Here is a 20,937-nt window from a genome sequence, read left to right as displayed (position 1 = left end):
CTCTTGACCCCCAGTCTCCCTGAGATGACCCTCTGAGCAAGTCCATGTTGGTTTTTGTGAATTCTGGCATCTCTCTGCCCTTCTCTCCTTCCTAAGTCCCGTTCCCAGGAAATACCACTTCTGGACACTCTGCACTCATTTAACCTTCTAAACAGGGCTTTTCGGTCCTTCTTGTTTTCAGTATTTTGACAGTTGAGAACACCGAGGCTCATGGAAGTGGGCCACTTGACCTCAGGCCCCCCAGGAGGGGACTGGTCCCCTGCCAGCACACCCCCACATGTCCCGTCCACCCCCATGTGACAGCAGCTTCCTTCCACTTCCCGACAGTTGTTCTGAGAATCAGATAGTGAGTGAAAGTCACTCAGTCATGTCTGATTCTTTGCAACCCTATGGACTACACAGTCCATGAAATTCTCTAGGCTAGAATACTGGAGTAGGTAGCCCTTCCTTTCTCCAAGGGATTTTCCCAACCCTGGGATCGAACCCAGGTCTCCCGCATTGCAGGCAGATTCTTTACCAGCTGAGCTACCAGGGAAGCCCAAGAATACTGGAGTGGGTAGCCTATCCCTTCTCCAGCAGATCTGCCTGACCCAGGGATCGAACTGGGGTCTCCAGCATTGCAGGTGGATTTTTTACCAGCTGAGCTATCAGGGAAATCCGGGAATCAGATAAGAGGCTGAAAAGAATGAAGGCCCTCCTTCACCAAACCATACTTCAAAGGACTATAATCAGGACACTTACTGGTGGCACTCGGTCACATTCGCTATGGACAGGACAGACGCTGCGTGATGCCAGCGTGTCCTCCAGCCCAAGGTTTTCACGGTCAGCACTGGTTTTTTTCCCTGCCACTCTCTCACTCTCCCTTCTTCCTTCTTTCTTTCCCCTCATCCACTGTCTTGCCCCAAAGTACATAGTTCAGCCTCCTTCATTTGGCCATGGTTGCCTAGAAAACAAACACGTGCCTATGTCACGATTTCTCCCAGTTCTGACAGACACAAAACAGTGTCCACCAGGCCCCGGGGAGGCTGCCCAGCCTCCCATCTCCCTCCTCTGCAGGCAAAATCAGGGTACCCAACAAAAAAATCCATGAGGGCACCTCCTGCCCTGGAAACCATGGGGGGCAGAGAGGTCAGTGAAGGCTGAGGTTAGGGGAGAGAACAGGTCCACTGTTTGTTAGCTGTGGAGTGTGGGGCAAGTGCCTACCATGCCTGAGCCTCAGTCTCCACCAGTACTCTGGGGACACCACCACCCATCTTTTTGGCTGAGAGTTAAGATAAATCAGGCAGGAGAGGGTGGGGGAAAGGCCCAGAGAAAAGATGGTCTTCAGGCTGGAAGATGGGAGATCCAGGGCATGGGGGACCCTGGAGTGGGACCCACATTTGGAGGGAAGGGCATCTCCCCAGCCATATGATCAGTAGAAGGAGAAAGAGAGGAAAACTTTAAGGCACCCGCTTTGTGGGTCCCAACCTCTCTGCCCTCTTCCAGCCGTGATCAAGGTATCTTTTCCTGCGAGCAGAAAGAGATTTAGGCAGACCCACATTTTAGGTGAACCAGCAGACTGAGGTTTGCAGTGGGTGGGAGGCAGAGGCCTGAGCAGCTCCTGGGTAGTCCACGTGGGAGTGTTTCCATTGATCCGGTGTGAGAAGTGGTGACTCTGTCTCTTTGGGGTTCAAGAGCTCATTGTACTCAGATGCTGAGAAATTAGAAAGTGAAAGCCACTTGGAGATTTCCAGTCTGGTTGCAGAGGTAACTGGGGGGCCATGGATGACCACAGGGAGCATGGCAACTGGACAGCCCAGGGGACCATGCTGTCCCTCCCATCCCAGACCTGTGGGATTTGAGGTGTAGGAGGACACCCTTCTGGAGCCCAGCCAGGCTGGAGGGTGAAGAGGAAGCCTGGGGTCAAGACGGCCCTGGCTTTGAATCACATCTCTGCTGATTTCTAACTGTGTGGCTGTGGGCAGATACCTTACTCTTTCAGAGCCTCAGTTTCCACATCCTTGAAATGGGGATAAGACTACCACCCTCAAGAGGCTGGCCGCGCAGGTTGAATGAAATCACACACGTGGAATGTGACTGGTGCTGGCCCTGTTGTCCGGATGCATTCCCTGGTAGCTGTTGTTATAATAATATCTCCCTTGGCAGAGCAGCCAGAACTGAACAGTCAGGCCCTGGATTCAGAAATCCACTCCTCAGGACTCCAGCATGTGGAACCCTTTCAGAGAAGGAGGGTGCACGCTAGCTTTCCCAGCCTGGTGAACATACCTGCTTCTTGCCCGAGTTCTGACTGGCTTCTTCAGCCCACACACCAAGACGGGGGAGGTGCAGCGAAACCCTGGAGAGGGCCAAGCTGCTGCACTCAGCTTCCTTTCGCTCTCGTTATTAGCTCTGTCATCTGTGGTTTGCACGCTCAAAATTTCTGCCTTCATACCCCACTTTCAGTCCTGCCTGACATTCTAGCACTTACACCAGGCTTTTCTAGGGCATCTCACCGTTTATCCTTGCTCTTCTGCATCATCTGTTTCCATTGCAAGCTGATCTAGCCAGTTTCAGTTCTTTTTCTCATCCTCCATGATCACTGCATGCTGGTCAGGAATTCAGATTAAGAAACCACCCACTTAACCCGTGCCCTCTCTCACTGGGTGCAGAGTGAGGTGGTTCTTACTGTCTGCCCGAGTCCCCTTCCCCACAGTGGAAGAGCCTGCAAGTGTACTGCCGTCCCCATCAGGGCAGAGCAGAGTGCTTGCACAGCACAGAAGAAGCTCAGTAAGCGCTGATTGAAGGGAGCTGTGTTAGTCCTGATCTTAAATGGAGTCCACCTAGGAATTAGTTCATCATTCAGGCTCCACTCTTTACTATGACCATGAGCAAGTTACTACCTCTCTGCAAGCCTCCACTTACTCATCTACACAGCAATTGCAGATAATAATACTGCACGCATCACAGGACCATTATGAGGAGCCACTGAACTTTTGAGTACAAAGGGCCTAGTTTGGCAAAATCTTCACAAACATTTAAAAACGGTCCCTGCTACTATCACTACTGCTAGTTTTACCTTATAATTTTTATTAAAGCAACTTCATGTTGTTTCTTATTCTCTTGCTTTGCAGCACAGCCCTGCAAAGCATTGAAGGAGGTACAGTTTCCATTTTACTAGTAAGTAAACTATGACTCAGAGAAAGGCTGTTTTTCTAAACTCACACAGCTAGACTTTGTGTGGCTGGCCTCCTCTGCTTGGCATACCTTGCTAGCCAGCCACACTGTTTTGGAACATGATATGACCATGGGCCTCTGAGAAAAGATTCCTGTAATTTAAAAGCATAGCAGTATTTTTTTCACCTAGGCCCAGTGTTAATAATTATTCAGATGATCTTTTTTCTTTTTTTGACTTGGAGGAGAAAGGCTATGCTTTATTAAGCAAACTGCTATACTCCAGGTGTGATGGAGAGTTTCATATCCTGTTCCCTGCTCTATCCTAAGAAGAAACAGAATTGGAGAACACGTTCTTTTATAAGATTTATTGCATTCTATTGCACAGAAGAAAGGAATTTCAGGTGGTAGATGCACTAACAGGGGCAAATAAGGAATGATTTATGAATCCAGATTAGGAGAAGTGAGAACTTGCTGATTCGTTTGACTGGAATTTGTCCTAATCTGTGCACCGGCTGGAATTTGTGGGCATGTTTCTTGCCTCAGGTCTCCTGGTTTAAGCCCAGCAGTTTACCCTTAAGGACCCAGATGGTAGCTGGTTGCTGCCAGTTGGATGGAGAGAAATGAGGGGGCAAGCCCTGAGCCTGGAATCAGAAGCCTCTGGTCCATGTTCCCACAGCCCTGTTCTCAGCTGTGTGATCCATGGGCCCACCTCTCCAGGCCTCAGTTTCTTCATTTGTACCTTGGAGAGTCACATGAGCTTTTCTGCTCCCTTTCCAAAAATGAGGATTACATCTGATCCGTTCTCCTAAGTAGTCCCTGTGTAGGAACACATTTCACCATTTTTAAGAATTGAGTTAGAAACAATTGTGGAAGCCTTGGGAAAGTAGGAGGAATATAAGTAGATGCAGGGCAGGAGGGCATAGGGAAGAAAGTTGTGATGTGGGATGTTAGAAGAGATTTTTAGGGCTTCCCTGGCAGCTCAGTGGTAAAGAATCCGCCTGCCAATGCAGGAGACATGGGTTCAATCCCTGATCTGGGAAGATCCCACATACCACAGAGCAACTAAGCCCGTGAACCACAGCAATTAAAGCCTGTGAGCCCTAGAACCCATGCTCTGCAACAGGAGAAGCCACTGCCACGAGAAGCTTGCACGCTGCAACTCGAGAGTAGCCCCTGCTCACCATGACTAGAGAAAAACCTGTGCACCAACGAAGACTCAGCAAAGCCAAAAATATACATAAATACAATTATTCAAAACAAGAAGAGATTTTAAAGGATCAGTTAAAATCAGAAATCAGGGAGAGTCAAAGTAGCTGATGAGGCTGCTTCTCCTGGGCCCTGCAGGTAAGGAAGTGGGGTCCTCTCTTCTGTGTGATCAGTGCCTTTGGTCCTGTGAGAGCAGCTGAGAACCCCAGGCTCTGGAAGGTGGGTGATGCTTGGGGGGCACAGATCCCGTTTTTAAAGGCCCCATGGTTGCAAGCTTGCTAGTTGGGGTTGGAAATCCAATGCAGTTGCCAAGATATTGCGTATCATTCCCTGTGCTATACAGTAGCTCCTTGGTGGTTATCTATTTTACATGCAGAAGTGTGTATATTTTAATTTCAAACTCCTAATTTATCCGCCCCCCTTTCCCCTTTGGTAAACATAAGTTTCTTTTCTATGTTTGTGAGTCTATTTCTGTTTTGTAAATAAGTTCATTTTTTTTTAAGATTCCACATATAACTAATATGTGATATTTATCTCTGTCTGACTTACTGTCACTTGACATGAGAATCTCTAGGTCCATCTATGTTGATATGGCTTTATTTCATTCTTTTCTTTAGGGCTGAGTAGTATTCTGCTTCGGAGAAGGCAATGGTACCCCAGCAGCAGTATTCTGCTTTTATATATATATATATATATATATATATATATATATATATATAAAACATCTTCTTTGTCCATTCATCTGTTGATGGACACTTAGGTTGCTTCCATGTCTTGGCTGTTGTGGATAGTGATGCTCACTTATTCATTCTATAGTCATTACTGAGTGCCCCCCGCCCTGAGTGCCCCCTTTACCCATACAGTGTCCAGTGGGGGTGGGGAAATCTAGTGATAGGTAAAGTCAGTAAAATACTGTCCTTTCCACCACCCCTAAGGCCTTCAGTCTCATGAGAACAATGGGCGATAGAACTGAAGTGATGGCTTGCACTTAGTAAATTCTTGTTAAACGAAAGAATGAACCAGGGGAGATCAGCATAGGAAACCATGGAGTCCCTGTAAGGTTCCCTAACCCATTTCAGGGTAAAGAGAGCATGGTGTCAAAGAAAACATCTTGGAAGTGTGGTGCATGAACTGCTTTGCTCATTCTCTGACTCAGGAGATAGTAATTGACTTTCCCCCCGGGGGGAAGCTGGGTGGTGGCTTGTAGAGTGGCGTCTAGGACAGTTGCCTCACTCTCGCCTCCTGGAATTACGGGGCTGTGACCGATGCTCTGCAGGAGCGCAGGGAATTCTGGGAATGTGTTGCTTCCATGTCTTCCAAAGCAGTGCCTGGCTTTGTCCTGTCCATAGAGATGTCCCTCGGAAGTGTGCTGAGACCCGAAGGGTGAGTAGAGTGTGAGTGGGGATGGTGTGAGTCAGTAATGGGAGGGAGGAAGGTGTGAGCTGCTGTGTACAAGGACCCCTCTGGCATTGGAGGAGGTGGCAGACACCATCTGGAGGCTGGGGGTAGTGAGCCTCCCCCTGCATTTTTCCAGATAACTGGGGCTGAAAAAAAGTTTCATTCCGGGAACTTCCCCTAGCTGCTCTGGCCACTGTGTTTCTTCTGTATAAACATCCCGCCTACATCAGGACCTCCAGATAGAGTCTGTTTATCATCAACACCAGATGCCTGTAGACAAATCTGGAGTCAGTTGATCACTAAATCCTGTTGATTTTATGTAAAATAGTTCTTGAATCTTCTCCTCCTGGTCTTGCCCACAGCTCAGCCTTATCCCCGGCCCTCATCGTCTCTTGACAATCAGGCTGATCTGGACGGCACAGGCTGACTTTTCTTTCTGACACAAAAAGCATGTGGTCTCATTGCCAGCAGCGTGAGGATAACTTGGTGGATGTATCAGCTAGCTTTCTCTGTGTAACAAACAGTCTCAAACCTTAGCACCTTCAACAATAAACATTTATTATTTTTCCTGGTGCAGTGGGTAAGTAGACTAGGTGTTTCTTTTGGACTGGTCCACTTGGCTGGTGCTCAACTGCCTGTAGTAGTCTCCCTTGCAAGCCTGGGAGCTCAGCTCGGGGGGCTGAAGCTTCTCCCCATGGTGGTTGGTTTTCATCCTGGAGGGGCTAGCTCAGGTGTGCTCCTGTGACTGCAGAATGATTCCCAGCAGCAAGCCAGAGGAAGTTCTCTGTCTATGCATTCTTAAGCCTTTCTTTGTGTCAAGTTTGTTATCATTGGCTAATTGTTCAAAAGCAAGCCACATGGCCAAGTTCGGACTCCAAGGGTTGGAGAAACGGTTTTCACTTTGTGGTGGGAGAGGTGGAAAACCCCACCACAGAGGGTAGGCTGCAAGGTGACGTGAATAATAGGGGACCTTCACCGAAATCCTCTCTCGCAGTGGCTGAGATGAAGGCTTTGGAAGCAGACAGGATGGGTGTGTCCTGTCACGGCCTCCTCTCTGCCACTTACTGCTTTTGTCACGCGGGGCAGCTCCACTCATGTCAGCTCTCCAAGCTTCAGCTGCCCATCCGTGTTGTGGGAATAATCAGTCTGGGCACCTTGGATTTCAAGAGAGTGTCAGCTAAGAAAACCCATGGTCTGCACACTGCAGTGCTTGGCACTCAGGAAGAACTCAACTGAGGGTCTCTGTTCCCGTTCTCAGACGAGATCTTCGAAAGGCCTTTCCTGTCCAGCCTCAGCCTGGTTTATCCTAACTTTGGTCTCACAATTTTCACCTTCACATCTTACCTATTTCTTTATCTTTGTCCTGAAAGACATTCTCCCCCCGAGGCTCTTCTTTTGCCAAACAGCATCTTGCTTGTACCCTGATCAAGGAGCAGCTAAAAATACCATCTCCTCTTCAGATTTGTCTTTCAGACTGAGTTGGCTATTTCTTCCCCAGATAGCATGCGAACCCTCATATCATACTTCCCTGGTTTGTTTATTTGTTTCCTCCACCAGGCTGAGCTCCTGGAGGGGTATGAACGATAGTTTACTCACCTTTCTGTCTCTGGCACTTGACTCTGAGCATGGAACAGAATAGGGCTTTATTTACAAAATATTTGATGTATAAATCATTGGCTGGGTGAATGCGGAAGTGGGTAAATGCCTTTTAATTATGTTGAGTCATCTTCTAAAGGCGGTGAGTGAAACGTCAAAGCTGACAAACCTATCGTCTTCACTTCCAGCTGGTACTGTTTTCAAATTCAACCTTTCTGATGTGGAAATGCCAGTAGAAGAGATCAGCATCTCCAGGGGCTGTGGTGAGCAGACACTCTGAGCTTTGTGTCCGGGACAGTCGTCTGAAGAGCGGAGATGGACACTCCCTCAGCCCACTGAGGTAATGACTGACTAACACCAGTGAGAAACTCTTTCCTGTTTCTTCTGTGGATTACATCAGGTTGTGGGGAGAAGATGGAGGTGGGAGAGATTGCCCCTGTTTCTTGATCTCTTTGCAACTTGGGTATTCCATAAAGAGGGCTTTCTCCCTCCAGGAGAAACGTGCGCCTCTTAGAGTACTAAGCAACCTCTCTGTTTTTTAGAGGTCTTTGTGCTCTCATGAAAACTGGGAGATCCTTCTATGACAAGCGCCTGTCATCCCAAAGAAGCACTACAATGACAGTCTGGTGTGTCCTGGGGTGAGCGCTCAGCCAGCAGACCCTGTGACCCACAGGACAAGGCCCTCCTGGCCATGTTTTACAAATAAAGTTTTACTGGCACTCAGCCAAGCTCATCCATCAGGGCTATCTGTGGTAAGTCACACCGCAGCAACCATTGTGACAGAGAAAGTGTGGCCCCAAAGGTTGAAATATGTACAGACTGGTCCTTAAGACAAAAAAAATGTGTCGGTCCCTGGTCTAGAGCTGAGCTGTCCACAGATATCCACTCCATCTGTGGCTATTTAAATTTTAATAAATGAAAATTAAATAAAGTTAAACCCAGAGCATTCTTTTCAATTGAAAACGAGTTTTTTTCAGTTAGTTCATTTTTATATAATTGAAAATTTACAGGTAAGCTGCAAGAATAGTCATGGGTACCCTTTACCCAGATTTCTCAATGTTAGCATTTTATATATTCCTGAAATCACAGCGTTATTATAAACACAGTGCAGCTGAGTCAGAAGCTGAGCATTGATTTGCTGCTAACATCGATCTGTAGTTCACAACACTGACCTTTTTTGGCACATTCAAGCCAATTATTTTCCAGAATATCCCACAGTTTGTGTTTGTCTGATGTGTCCTTGTGATTCGATTGAGGCTGTGGGCTCTTGCCAGGAATCCCACAGAACTGATGCCGGGTCCTCAGTGCTTCCTGTTAGGAGGAGGATGTCGGTCTGTCTCAGAGCTGGTGATGTTGCTTTGTCACCTGGTTGAGGTGGCCTCTGCGAGGTGTCTCCATGTGAAATTACCATTCCATTTTTGTAATTATCCAAGTATCTTATTGGGAGCGTCTCTAAGACTCTGTAAACATCCTTCTACTCCTTAATCTGCCACATGAGCTTTAGCATCTATTAATGGTTCTTCCCTGCATCAGTTTATTATCAGCATGGTTACCAAATAGTGATTTTTCTCATCTCATTGTTTATTTTTCATTTGTTAGTTGGTTTTCCACCATAGAAAAGAACATTCCTCCTTCCTTTCCTTCTTTATGCTGGTTGTGAACTGGCAGATTTTAACTGTACTTCATAAATTTTAATTCTTTGTTATCATTAGTTCTTTTGGTATTTTAAAGTTGTCCCAAATGTATCCAGTGAGGGATGGCCGCGGCATCTTTTTAACATCTCCCTGTTGGTTTTTGAGCACTTTCTTACTTGTTGGTGAGACACAATATTCTAGCCTCATTTTGTGCTTCCTCTGCCCAGCCTCAGAGTTAGCATTTTTCAAGGAATCCTGGTGCTCTTCAGTGCAGGATGTTATTTAGAAGTGCCGTCTGGTGACAAGGCGTGTCCTTTATTACTAGGGTAGCATTGCTCCCAGGCCCTCTGGGCAGACGGAGTTGGGCAATGTGAAATGGGTGGGGGGTGTGTGTGTGTGTGCATGGCTATACACACATCCATGTTTTTATGCATACATATGTTTTTATGCATACATCTACACATATACATCCACCCACGTCATATATACATGTTTCTATATGTACATATACACACCATCTAGATTATTTCTAACTCACACGTGTGGGACTGTGCTCAGTCGCTCGGTCATGTCCGACTCTGTGACCCTATGGACTGCAGCCTGCCACACTCCTCTGTCCATGGGATTTTCCAGGAAAGAATACTGGAGTGGGTTGTCTTGCCCTCCTGCAGGGGATCTTCCCAACCCAGGGATTGAACCTGTGTGTCCTGCTTTGGCAGATGGATTCTTTACTGCTGCACCACCTGAGAAGCCCATTTCTAACTCAACCTATCTCTGTGTTAAAACCACCTTACGTGCACACTGATGGTGCTAGAATGTTCTTGATGCACATCTAAATGCGGGAGTCACCCCGCCCCTGCTGTCAGCACCACCACTCACCACATTTACTAAACTATGGATCAGATCCTGTCCAGACCCCCTCCTGGCCATTACTGCTCACAAAATCCCAGTGGCCCAAGTTCAGAGGAGGAAGCAAGATTCTGAAAAATTCCTTAACTTGTGCAAAGTGATGCAGCCAGCGAATGTGGCATGCTTGCAGAGAGTGCCTGTCTGCAGGCTGACATTTGATCAGATGGCCCTGGGAGACAGAACAGTCTCAGAGGGAAGAAACAGAGAAGGTGGGGGGAGTGTTTGTCTCCGTGGATCAGGGCATCTCAGGCCCTCGCAGCAGCAAGAGAGCCAAACGATGCTGGTGGACACTGTCTCCTTTGCGTCACACCCCAGGAGCTGTGCTTATGACTATATCACTGATAGAGCCATGTCACATGTAACAGGACGTGTGGCGATGCACGTGGTGGAGATGTGTGTCCCTGTGTGATTGCGGTGTGCCTGTGTGCTTCCTGGGGGGTGGTGTGTGGCTGCTGTCCTAGGCCTGCAGAGACCTTGATCTGGTTGAAGGTGTGATTATAGAACTGGGCCTCTCTGGGGAGCGGGCATTTCCTCTCACACTGGGCTTTTCTGGGAGGGAGCTACTTAAGCACAGAGGCCTTAACGTAAATACATTTGTGTTCCCAGCTCTCAGCAGAATATATGCAGAATGTGCAGTGGATCCGTGCTACTTTTATTTGTGCTTCAACCAAATCAGAACTGAGTCAGAGAGCTCTCAGATCTCTTGATGCACCAGGCCCTGTTCTAGTCAGACAGAGACCCAGAGAGTTCACGTGCTGGCGAACGGCGGGGAAGGCAGGAGATTGGCCTTGAGCAGGAAGAACTGGATCTGTGAGTGGCAGGGCTGGGGGCAGGCGAGGGGGCCCCGGGAGGATCACAGGGTAGACATGGTGGCCCACGAAGGTGACTCTAAGATGTTTAAGGAACTGAATCCCACCACAGATAAAACAGTGAAGGGGGGCAGCGAGCAGGGGCTGCTGATCTAAGGACAAGTGAGGGGACTCAGTTGCTCTCCCCTGGGGTCTGTGGCCCCCCGCCACCCCCAGAGCCAGGCCCATTTCCTGCCATGAGTCCTTTCAGGCCTGAAGAGTGTACATTCTCTCCCTCAGACCTCAAGCATTTCCTCTCCCAAAATAAATTTCATCAGCCGGCCCACAGGCAAACTGCAGGCCAAGGCACTCTGCTAGATAAGAGCATGGCCTGGCAGTCGTTAGGGGGATGGAAATGGACAGCAGAGAAAGGCTGGTGGAATTTCTGTTACTGATAACCTTTAAGAAAGGAGTGCTCGTTACAGAAGCCAGGGCTGTGTCCCAGGAAGGCAGGAGCCCTCTCTGAGTATCTGAGATGCTATCAGGTGGAAAAGGATTAGCTTGTCCTGGGCGGGTCTGAGGAGGGAACCCAAGTGGAAAAAGTGAAATGAACAAATTTCTGTTCACAGCATGTTTTTCCTTCTCACTCCCTCATTCATTCATTCATTCAATGAGCACAACTGGGTGCCTGGCACTGGGCCCAGCACTGGAGGGATAACAGAATAAGACAAGGGCTATATCTTCAGCATGTTAATAATTTAGTGGGTTCCCACTGTAGGGCACAGGGAACTCTGCTCAATGTTAGGTGGCAGCCTGGATGAAAGGGGAGTTTGGGGCAGAATGGATACCTGTACATGTAAGGCTGAGCCCCTCTGCTGTCCACATGAAATTATCACAGCATTGTTAATCACTATTGTTGTTGTTTAGTCGCTCAGTCGTATCTGAGTCTTTTGCGACACCGTGGATTGTAGCCCGCCAGGCTCCTCTGTCCATGCGATTTCCCAAGCAAGAATAACTGGAGTGGGTTAACATTTCCTTCTTCAGGGCATCTTCCTGACCCAGGGATCAAATCCATGTCTCCTACATTGGCAGGCGGATTCTTTACCTCTGAGCCACCAGGGAAGCCCCGCTAGTCAGCTATACTCCAATATAAAATAAAAACTTAAACAAAAATAATTTAATGGGAGAAACAGATGAACAAATTAGTGATATGTAGATATGCAGTTATGAGTTCTGTGAGGCTGGAAGCTAATAGAATGTAGGCGTTCTCTTTAAGAAAAGAATATAAGGTTAGGAATTTAAAAGACAAGCCCTAGCTTAATGGGGATCCTCTGAGGGTCCCTGGTCCCTAGGCTTCCTTGGCCTGGCCCAGGCCTCCAGTGGGGGAGGTGAAAGGGCACAAGGGTGTGTTTCCTGCAGGAGGCGGGATGAGCACTTGGCAGAAAGGCCTGCAGCAGGAATTCTGGGGTCCATGCAGTAAGGCCCCCACATACGAACCTTCAAGTTGGGAACTTTCAAAGATGCAGATGTGCGAATGCAAGTTAGTAAATCATGAAAATTAGTCCATGTGTCTGACTGCCTTGTCACTGTCATCTGGGCGCATCTTTTACAAGCGGTTGTCCTCTGTGCCTTGCTGTGTGGCACCGTGTAGAGAACAGAAGTGCAGCGTCTTTTATCTCAAGCTCAGGATGCCCAGAAGCAAGCGCAGAAGCCGCGGCAACGTAGCTCTACTGTACTTTTCAAGGTATTGTATTGTAAGATTAAAAAAAAATTTTTTCTTTATTATTATTTTTTTTATGTCTTATTTGTGTGAAAAGTTTTATAAGCCTGTTACAGTAGAGCACTAGATAGCAGGTTGTGTTATTTGGGTGCCTAAGCTAACTTGGGAGAAGGCAATGGCACCCCACTCCAGTACTCTTGCCTGGAAAATCCCATGGATGGAGGAGCCTGGTGGGCTGCAGTCCATGGGGGTCGCGAAGAGTCAAGACACGACTGAGCGACTTCACTTTCACGCATTGGAGAAGGAAATAGCAACCCACTCCAGTGTTCTTGCCTGGAGAATCCCAGGGACGGGGGAGCCTGGTGGGCTGCCATCTATGGGGTCGCACAGAGTCAGACACGACTGAAGCGACTTAGCAGTAGCAGTAGCAGTAAGCTAACTTGGTTGGACTTTCAACTTACAAATGTGCTTTTTTTTCTTTTTATTTTAATCTTGAAATGTGTTTTAATTTTTATTTTTAAAAATTAAATTACTTAATTTATTTTAATTGGAGGCTAATTACTTTACAATTACTTTACAAATGTGCTCTTAAAATGGAGCTTGTTCATACAGCCTCGTCTTCTGGGTCCCATGAGCCTTTGTCCTTGGGCTAAAGACTTTTTTCCTTAATGCTGCCGGGATTTTCACAGGTGCTCTCCTTAGAGTTCTGCAGCCTGACTGTGTGATCCCACTTCCAGGAAGGTGTTCTGTGGAATCGCCTCGACTTAGGGGTGTAAGCGCTGGTGGGGTGAGTGTGGGCACTTACAGAGGGCTGGCCAGGCTCTCCTGACAGCCCTGAATATTGACAACTTTACCCCCACAGCCACCCTGAAAGCCAGCTGCCCACATTCTTCCTGTTCCGCTGACGATGGAACCGAGGCACAGGGTGGCTAAGTCACTTGCTCACAGACACACAGCTAACAAGTGGAGGAGTTGGGCTTTCCAGGTACCTAGTCTGCCTCCAGGGCTCCGGAGGCAGGGCTTGCTCCATCGCCTCTCCTTGATCCTCGCTGCCTAACTCTTTTATACCAACATTATGGAAACATCCCGAGTGTCCAACATTGGCGAGTGGCTAAAGGACATCCATAGAATGGGATATTACATACTTGATCCTTACAGAGAGTTCTTTTTTTAACAAAATTTATTTATCGTTAACTGGAAGATAATTGCTTTACAATGCTGTGTTGGTTTCTGTCACACATCAACATGAACCAGCCATAGGTATACGCGTGTCCCCTCCCTCTGGAACCTCCCTCATAGCTTCCACCTCATCCCACCTATCTAGGTCATACAGAGAATTCTTACCAGCACGTTGAAATGCTTTGATTAGGTGCAACCGTGGAACATATAAGAAATGGCAGTGGTAACAGTGTTTCAGCCTCTGTACCCTCTCCTGGATGGTCGTAACGGCTCACTGGTTCACACATCCATCCGACAGGTGTTAACCCAGCCCGTTATGTGCCTGGTACTGAGAATGTGATGACGACAAAATCAAACGTGGACTCTGCTCTCCTGCCGCTGATTTACGTCCAGCTTCTTTTTAAATTGATTTGTATTGGAGTATAGTTGCTTAACCGTGTTGTGTTCGTCTCTGCTGTACAGCCAAGCGAATCAGCTACACATGTACAAATATCCCCTTCTGTTCTGGATTTCCTTCCCACTTAGGTCACCACAAAGCACTGAATAGAGTTCCCTGTGCTATACAACAGGTTCTCAGTTCACTATTTTATTCATAGATAAACCCGTGTCTCTTACATCTCCTGCATTGGCAGGTGGGTTCTTTACCCCCGATGCCACCTGGGAAGCTGGTTTTATGCATAGTAGTATATATATGGGGCTTCCCTGGTGGCTCAGTGGTAAAGAAAGAATCCATCTGCAATGCAGGAGACCCAGGTTCAATCCCTGGGTCAGGAAGATCCCCTGGAGGAGGAAATGGCAACCCGCTCCAGTATTCTTGTCTCGAGAATCCCCTGGACAGAGGAGCCCATGGCAACCCACTCCAGTATTCTTGTCTAGAGAATCCCCTGGACAGAGGAGCCCGGCGGGCTACAGTCCATGGGGTCGCAGAGTTGGACACAACTGGAGCAACTGAACATGCGTGCACATAGTGTATACGTGTCAATCCAAATCTTTCAGTTCAGCCCGACCCACTTCCTCCCCTTGGTGTGCATACGTTTGTTCTCTCTATCGTATATTAACACGTATGTGTGGAATCTGGAAAAATGGTACAGGTGACCCTATTTGCAAAGCAGAAATATCATCCGGCTTCTGACTGCAAGGTCTGCCTGGGCTTTCTCCCTCCATGTGACCCTGGACGTATTTTCCTGGGACTCTGATTGACCCCCAGCCCTCAGATCCAGCCCCGCTCTGCACCTACTGCCTCATTTCTAAAAGGGACCAAGGAGCCACAGACCTCCTGGACTTCAGAGCATAGGCTGTTCACAGTCGTCAGCAGCCACACCTCACATCATTACCACCTTCTAGAAAAGGTGGAGAAGGAAATGGCAACCCACTCCAGTGTTTTTGCCTGGAGAATCCCAGGGACAGTGGAGCCTGGTGGGCTGCCGTCTCTGGGGTTGCACAGAGGCGGACACGACTGAACCGACTTAGCAGCAGCAGCAGCAGCAGCAAAGGTCAAGCTCCTGACAGCTGCAGGGAGTGCCCTCCTCCCTGAATGTTCAAATATCCAGCCCCCGTGGACAGCCAGGCTGGAAGGGAGGAAGCAGGGGCCCTGGATTCCAAAGAAAAATCTTCAGGATGGCTCTCCGATTGCCAGCCGTGCATCCTTAACCTGATGAGCTTTGTTCCCTCCATTGATGAGGCCAGTCCCACCCACCAGGGGAGATGAACCCCCACGGCGACAGGCAGGCTGTGGCAGGTTCAAAGCCTGGAGTGGCACCTGCCTGGCAGCACCCACGTCTGTCCCTCTCCAGCTTTGGGGGATCAGATCAGGCTTTTTACAGATCAGATCCCTGATCTGTAAGAAATGGGATGGGCACAGTACCCACCTACAAGGGGTTGTGAGAATTAAATGAGACGATGATGCAGAAAGCTGGGCGCGGTGCCTGGCCCGTAGGCTATGCTGGATAAGTTACAGCCCTGTTATAAGTGTTATTACATTATAGCTGCGCTGGAGGGATGTGGGTGAGCTGTGAGGGTAGCAGGGGAAGGTGTCTGGTTACAGCACAGACCCCCGGGGTAGCTGCTGCTGTCAGGCCCAGAGGCCTTAACAACACTAGTGTCTCAGGAGGGCATCCACCCAAAGCGCGGACGTTTGTCGTTGTTGTTATTGTTCGGTCGCTCAGTTGTGTCCGACTCTTTGCGACCCCATGGACTGCAACATGCCAGGCTTCCTTGTCCTTCACCATCTCCCGGAGCTTGCTCAAACTCATGTCTGTCAAGTCGGTGATGCCATCCAACCATCTCATCCTCTGCCATCCCCTTCTCCTCCTGCCTTCAGTCTTTCCTAGCATTAGGGTCTTTTCCAATGCGTCTGTTCTTCACATCAGGTGGCCCAAGTATTGGAGTTTCAGCTTCAGCATCAGTCCTTCCAATGAATATTCAGGACTGATATCCTTTAGGATGGACTGGTTGGATCTCCTTGCTGTCCAAGGGACTCAAGAGTCTTCTCCAACACCACAGTTCAAAAGCATCAATTCTTCAACATTCAGCCCTCTTTATAGTCCAACTCTCACATCCATACATGACTCCTGGAAAAACCATAGCTTTGTCAGCAAAACAATGTCCTTTTAGAAGCCAAGCCCACAGACTGAGTTATTCTCCAAAAAACAATTTCTATTCTATTCAGACCCGGCTGATAAGCATTTGGGTGTTCATCAATAACGTTTGTTCCTGAAGGGCATCGAGTTGTGCCTTTCCTTCTTTCAATGACCATTTCCCTTATGGTCTAGGGACCGAGTCCAAATTCCGCCACAGGACAGACAAGGCCAACATGACCTGGTTATCTGCCAAGATCCTCAGCCTTATCACTACTCTCTGGCCTTGTAGTTCTTTTTTTTTTTTTTCTTTTTTTAAAATTTTATTTTATTTTTAAACTTTACATAACTGTATTAGTTTTGCCAAATATCAAAATGAATCTGCCACAGGTATACATGTGTTCCCCATCCTGAACCCTCCTCCCTCCCCATTCCATCCCTCTGGGTCGTCCCAGTGCACCAGCCCTAAGCATCCAGTATCGTGCATCGAACCTGGACTGGCAACTCGTTTCATACATGATATTTTACATGTTTCAATGCCATTCTCCCAAATCTTCCCACCCTCTCCCTCTCTCACAGAGTCCATAAGACTGTTCTATACATAAGTGTCTCTTTTGCTGTCTCGTACACAGGGTTATTGTTACCATCTTTCTAAATTCCATATATATGTGTTAGTATACTGTATTGGTGTTTTTCTTTCTGGCTTACTTCACTCTGTATAATAGGCTCCAGTTTCATCCACCTCATTAGAACTGATTCAAATGTATTCTTTTTAATGGCTGAATAATACTCCATTGTGTATATGTACCATAGCTTTCTTATCCATTCATCTGCTGATGGACATCTAGGTTGCTTCCATGTCCTGGCTATTATAAACAGTGCTGCGATGAACATTGGGGTACACGTGTCTCTTTCCCTTCTGGTTTCCTCAGTGTGTATGCCCAGCAGTGGGATTGCTGGATCATAAGGCAGGTCTATTTCCAGTTTTTTAAGGAATCTCCACACTGTTCTCCATAGTGGCTGTACTAGTTTGCATTCCCACCAAGAGTGTAAGAGGGTTCCCTTTTCTCCACACCCTCTCCAGCATTTATTACTTGTAGACATTTGGATCGCAGCCATTCTGACTGGTGTGAAATGGTACCTCATAGTGGTTTTGATTTGCATTTCTCTGATAATGAGTGATGTTGAGCATCTTTTTTTATGTGTTTGTTAGCCATCTGTATGTCTTCTTTGGAGAAATGTCTATTTAGTTCTTTGGCCCATTTTTTGATTGGGTCATTTATTTTTCTGGAGTTGAGCTGTAGGAGTTGCTTGTATATTCTCGAGATTAGTTGTTTGTCAGTTGCTTCATTTGCTATTATCTTCTCCCATTCTGAAGGCTGTCTTTTCACCTTGCTAATAGTTTCCTTTGATGTGCAGAAGCTTTTAAGGTTAATTAGGTCCCATTTGTTTATTTTTGCTTTTATTTCCAATATTCTGGGAGGTGGGTCATAGAGGATCCTGCTGTGATGTATGTCAGAGAGTGTTTTGCCTATGTTCTCCTCTAGGAGTTTTATAGTTTCTGGTCTTACGTTTAGATCTTTAATCCATTTTGAGTTTATTTTTGTGTATGGTGTTAGAAAGTGTTCTAGTTTCATTCTTTTACAAGTGGTTGACCAGATTTCCCAGCACCACTTGTTAAAGAGATTGTCTTTAATCCATTGTATATTCTTGCCTCCTTTGTCAAAGATAAGGTGTCCATATGTGCGTGGATTTATCTCTGGGCTTTCTATTTTGTTCCATTGATCTATATTTCTGTCTTTGTGCCAGTACCATACTGTCTTGATAACTGTGGCTTTGTAGTAGAGCCTGAAGTCAGGTAGGTTGATTCCTCCAGTTCCATTCTTCTTTCTCAAGATCGCTTTGGCTATTCGAGGTTTTTTGTATTTCCATACAAATTGTGAAATTATTTGTTCTAGCTCTGTGAAGAATACTGTTGGTAGCTTGATAGGGATTGCATTGAATCTATAGATTGCTTTGGGTAGTATACTCATTTTCACTATATTGATTCTTCCAATCCATGAACATGGTACATTTCTCCATCTGTTAGTGTCCGCTTTGATTTCTTTCACCAGTGTTTTATAGTTTTCTATATATAGGTCTTTAGTTTCTTTAGGTAGATATATTCCTAAGTATTTTATTCTTTCCGTTGCAATGGTGAATGGAATTGTTTCCTTAATTTCTCTTTCTGTTTTCTCATTATTAGTGTATAGGAATGCAAGGGATTTCTGTGTGTTGATTTTATATCCTGCAACTTTACTATAGTCATTGATTAGTTCTAGTAATTTTCTGGTGGAGTCTTTAGGGTTTTCTATGTAGAGGATCATGTCATCTGCAAACAGTGAGAGCTTTACTTCTTCTTTTCCAATTTGGATTCCCTTTATTTCTTTTTCTGCTCTGATTGCTGTGGCCAAAACTTCCAAAACTATGTTGAATAGTAATGGTGAAAGTGGGCACCCTTGTCTTGTTCCTGACTTTAGAGGAAATGCTTTCAATTTTTCACCATTGAGGATAATGTTTGCTGTGGGTTTGTCATATATAGCTTTTATTATGTTGAGGTATGTTCCTTCTATTCCTGCTTTCTGGAGAGTTTTTATCATAAATGGATGTTGAATTTTGTCAAAGGCTTTCTCTGCATCTATTGAGATAATCATATGGTTTTTATTTTTCAATTTGTTAATGTGGTGTATTACATTGATTGATTTGCAGATATTGAAGAATCCTTGCATCCCTGGGATAAAGCCCACTTGGTCATGGTGTATGATCTTTTTAATGTGTTGTTGGATTCTGATTGCTAGAATTTTGTTAAGGATATTTGCATCTATGTTCATCAGTGATATTGGCCTGTAGTTTTCTTTTTTTGTGGGATCTTTGTCAGGTTTTGGGATTAGGGTGATGGTGGCCTCATAGAATGAGTTTGGAAGTTTACCATCCTCTGCAATTTTCTGGAAGAGTTTGAGCAGGATAGGTGTTAGCTCTTCTCTAAATTTTTGGTAGAATTCAGCTGTGAAGCCGTCTGGACCTAGGCTTTTGTTTGCTGGAAGATTTTTGATTACAGTTTCAATTTCCGTGCTTGTGATGGGTCTGTTAAGATTTTCTATTTCTTCCTGGTCGAGTTTTGGAAAGTTGTACTTTTCTAAGAATTTGTCCATTTTTTCCTCGTTGTCCATTTTATTGGCATATAATTGTTGATAGTAGTCTCTTATGATCCTTTGTATTTCTGTGTTGTCTGTTGTGATCTCTCCATTTTCATTTCTAATTTTATTGATTTGATTTTTCTCCCTTTGTTTCTTGATGAGTCTGGCTAATGGTTTGTCAATTTTATTTATCCTTTCAAAGAACCAGCTTTTGGTTTTGTTGATTTTTGCTATGGTCTCTTTTGTTTCTTTTGCATTTATTTCTGCTCTAATTTTTAAGATTTCTTTCCTTCTACTAACCCTGGGGTTCTTCATTTCTTCCTTTTCTAGTTGCTTTAGGTGTAGAGTTAGGTTATTTATTTGACTTTTTTCTTGTTTCTTGAGGTGTGCCTGTATTGCTATGAACTTTCCCCTTAGGACTGCTTTTACCGTGTCCCACAGGTTTTGGGTTGTTGTGTTTTCATTTTCATTCATTTCTATGCAAATTTTGATTTCTTTTTTGATTTCTTCTGTGATTTGGTGGTTATTCAGCAGTGTGTTGTTCAGCCTCCATATGTTGGATTTTTTAATAGTTTTTCTCCTGTAATTGAGATCTAATCTTACTGCATTGTGGTCAGAAAAGATGCTTGGAATGATTTCTATTTTTTTGAATTTACCAAGGCTAGCTTTATGGCCCAGGATGTGATCTATCCTGGAGAAGGTTCCATGTGCGCTTGAGAAGAAGGTGAAATTCATTGTTTTGGGATGGAATGTCCTATAGATATCAATTAGGTCTAACTGGTCTATTGTATCATTTAAAGTTTGTGTTTCCTTGTTAATTTTCTGTTTAGTTGATCTATCCATAGGTGTGAGTGGGGTATTAAAGTCTCCCACTATTATTGTGTTATTGTTAATTTCTCCTTTCATACTTGTTAGCATTTGTCTTACATACTGTGGTGCTCCCGTGTTGGGTGCATATATATTTATAACTGTTATATTTTCTTCTTGGATTGATCCTTTGATCATTATGTAGTGACCATCTTTGTCTCTTTTCACAGTCTTTGTTTTAAAGTCTATTTTATCTGATATGAGTATTGCTACTCCTGCTTTCTTTTGGTCCCTATTTGCATGGGAAATCTTTTTCCAGCCCTTCACTTTCAGTCTGTATGTGTCCCCTGTTTTGAGGTGGGTCTCTTGTAGACAACATATGTAGGGGTCTTGTTTTTGTATCCATTCAGCCAGTCTTTGTCTTTTGGTTGGGGCATTCAACCCATTTACGTTTAAGGTAATTACTGATAAGTATGACCCCGTTGCCATTTACTTTATTGTTTTGGGTTCAAATTTATACACCGTATTTGTGTTTCCTGTCTAGAGAATATCCTTTAGTATTTGTTGGAGAGCTGGTTTGGTGGTGCAGAATTCTCTCAGCTTTTGCTTGTCTGAAAAGCTTTTGATTTCTCCTTCATACTTGAATGAGATCCTTGCTGGGTACAATAATCTGGGCTGTAGGTTATTTTCTTTCATCATTTTAAGTATGTCTTGCCATTCCCTCCTGGCTTGAAGAGTTTCTATTGAAAGATCAGCTGTTATCCTTATGGGTATTCCCTTGTGTGTTATTTGTTG

The 20,937-nt window shown here is 45.7% G+C and overlaps 1 protein-coding gene across 3 annotated transcripts in view; it reads left to right on the top strand.

The window, feature by feature from the left end:
• The window catches only part of ST3GAL1 (ST3 beta-galactoside alpha-2,3-sialyltransferase 1), a 96,198-nt gene that overhangs the window by 9,454 nt on the left and 65,807 nt on the right, over positions 1-20,937 (top strand). For all 3 annotated transcript variants that reach the window (XM_025265568.3, XM_044928862.2, XM_044928861.2), the window contains exon 2: positions 7,542-7,693. The gene's annotated coding sequence lies outside the window, so the exon portion shown is untranslated. The remainder of the gene's footprint in view (positions 1-7,541; positions 7,694-20,937) is intronic.

This window comes from Bubalus bubalis, chromosome 15, assembly GCF_019923935.1.
Source record: "Bubalus bubalis isolate 160015118507 breed Murrah chromosome 15, NDDB_SH_1, whole genome shotgun sequence".
Lineage (NCBI taxonomy): Eukaryota > Metazoa > Chordata > Mammalia > Artiodactyla > Bovidae > Bubalus > Bubalus bubalis.
The sequence above is the reverse complement of the archived record's forward strand: the minus strand, read 5'-3'. Positions and strand labels throughout refer to the sequence as shown.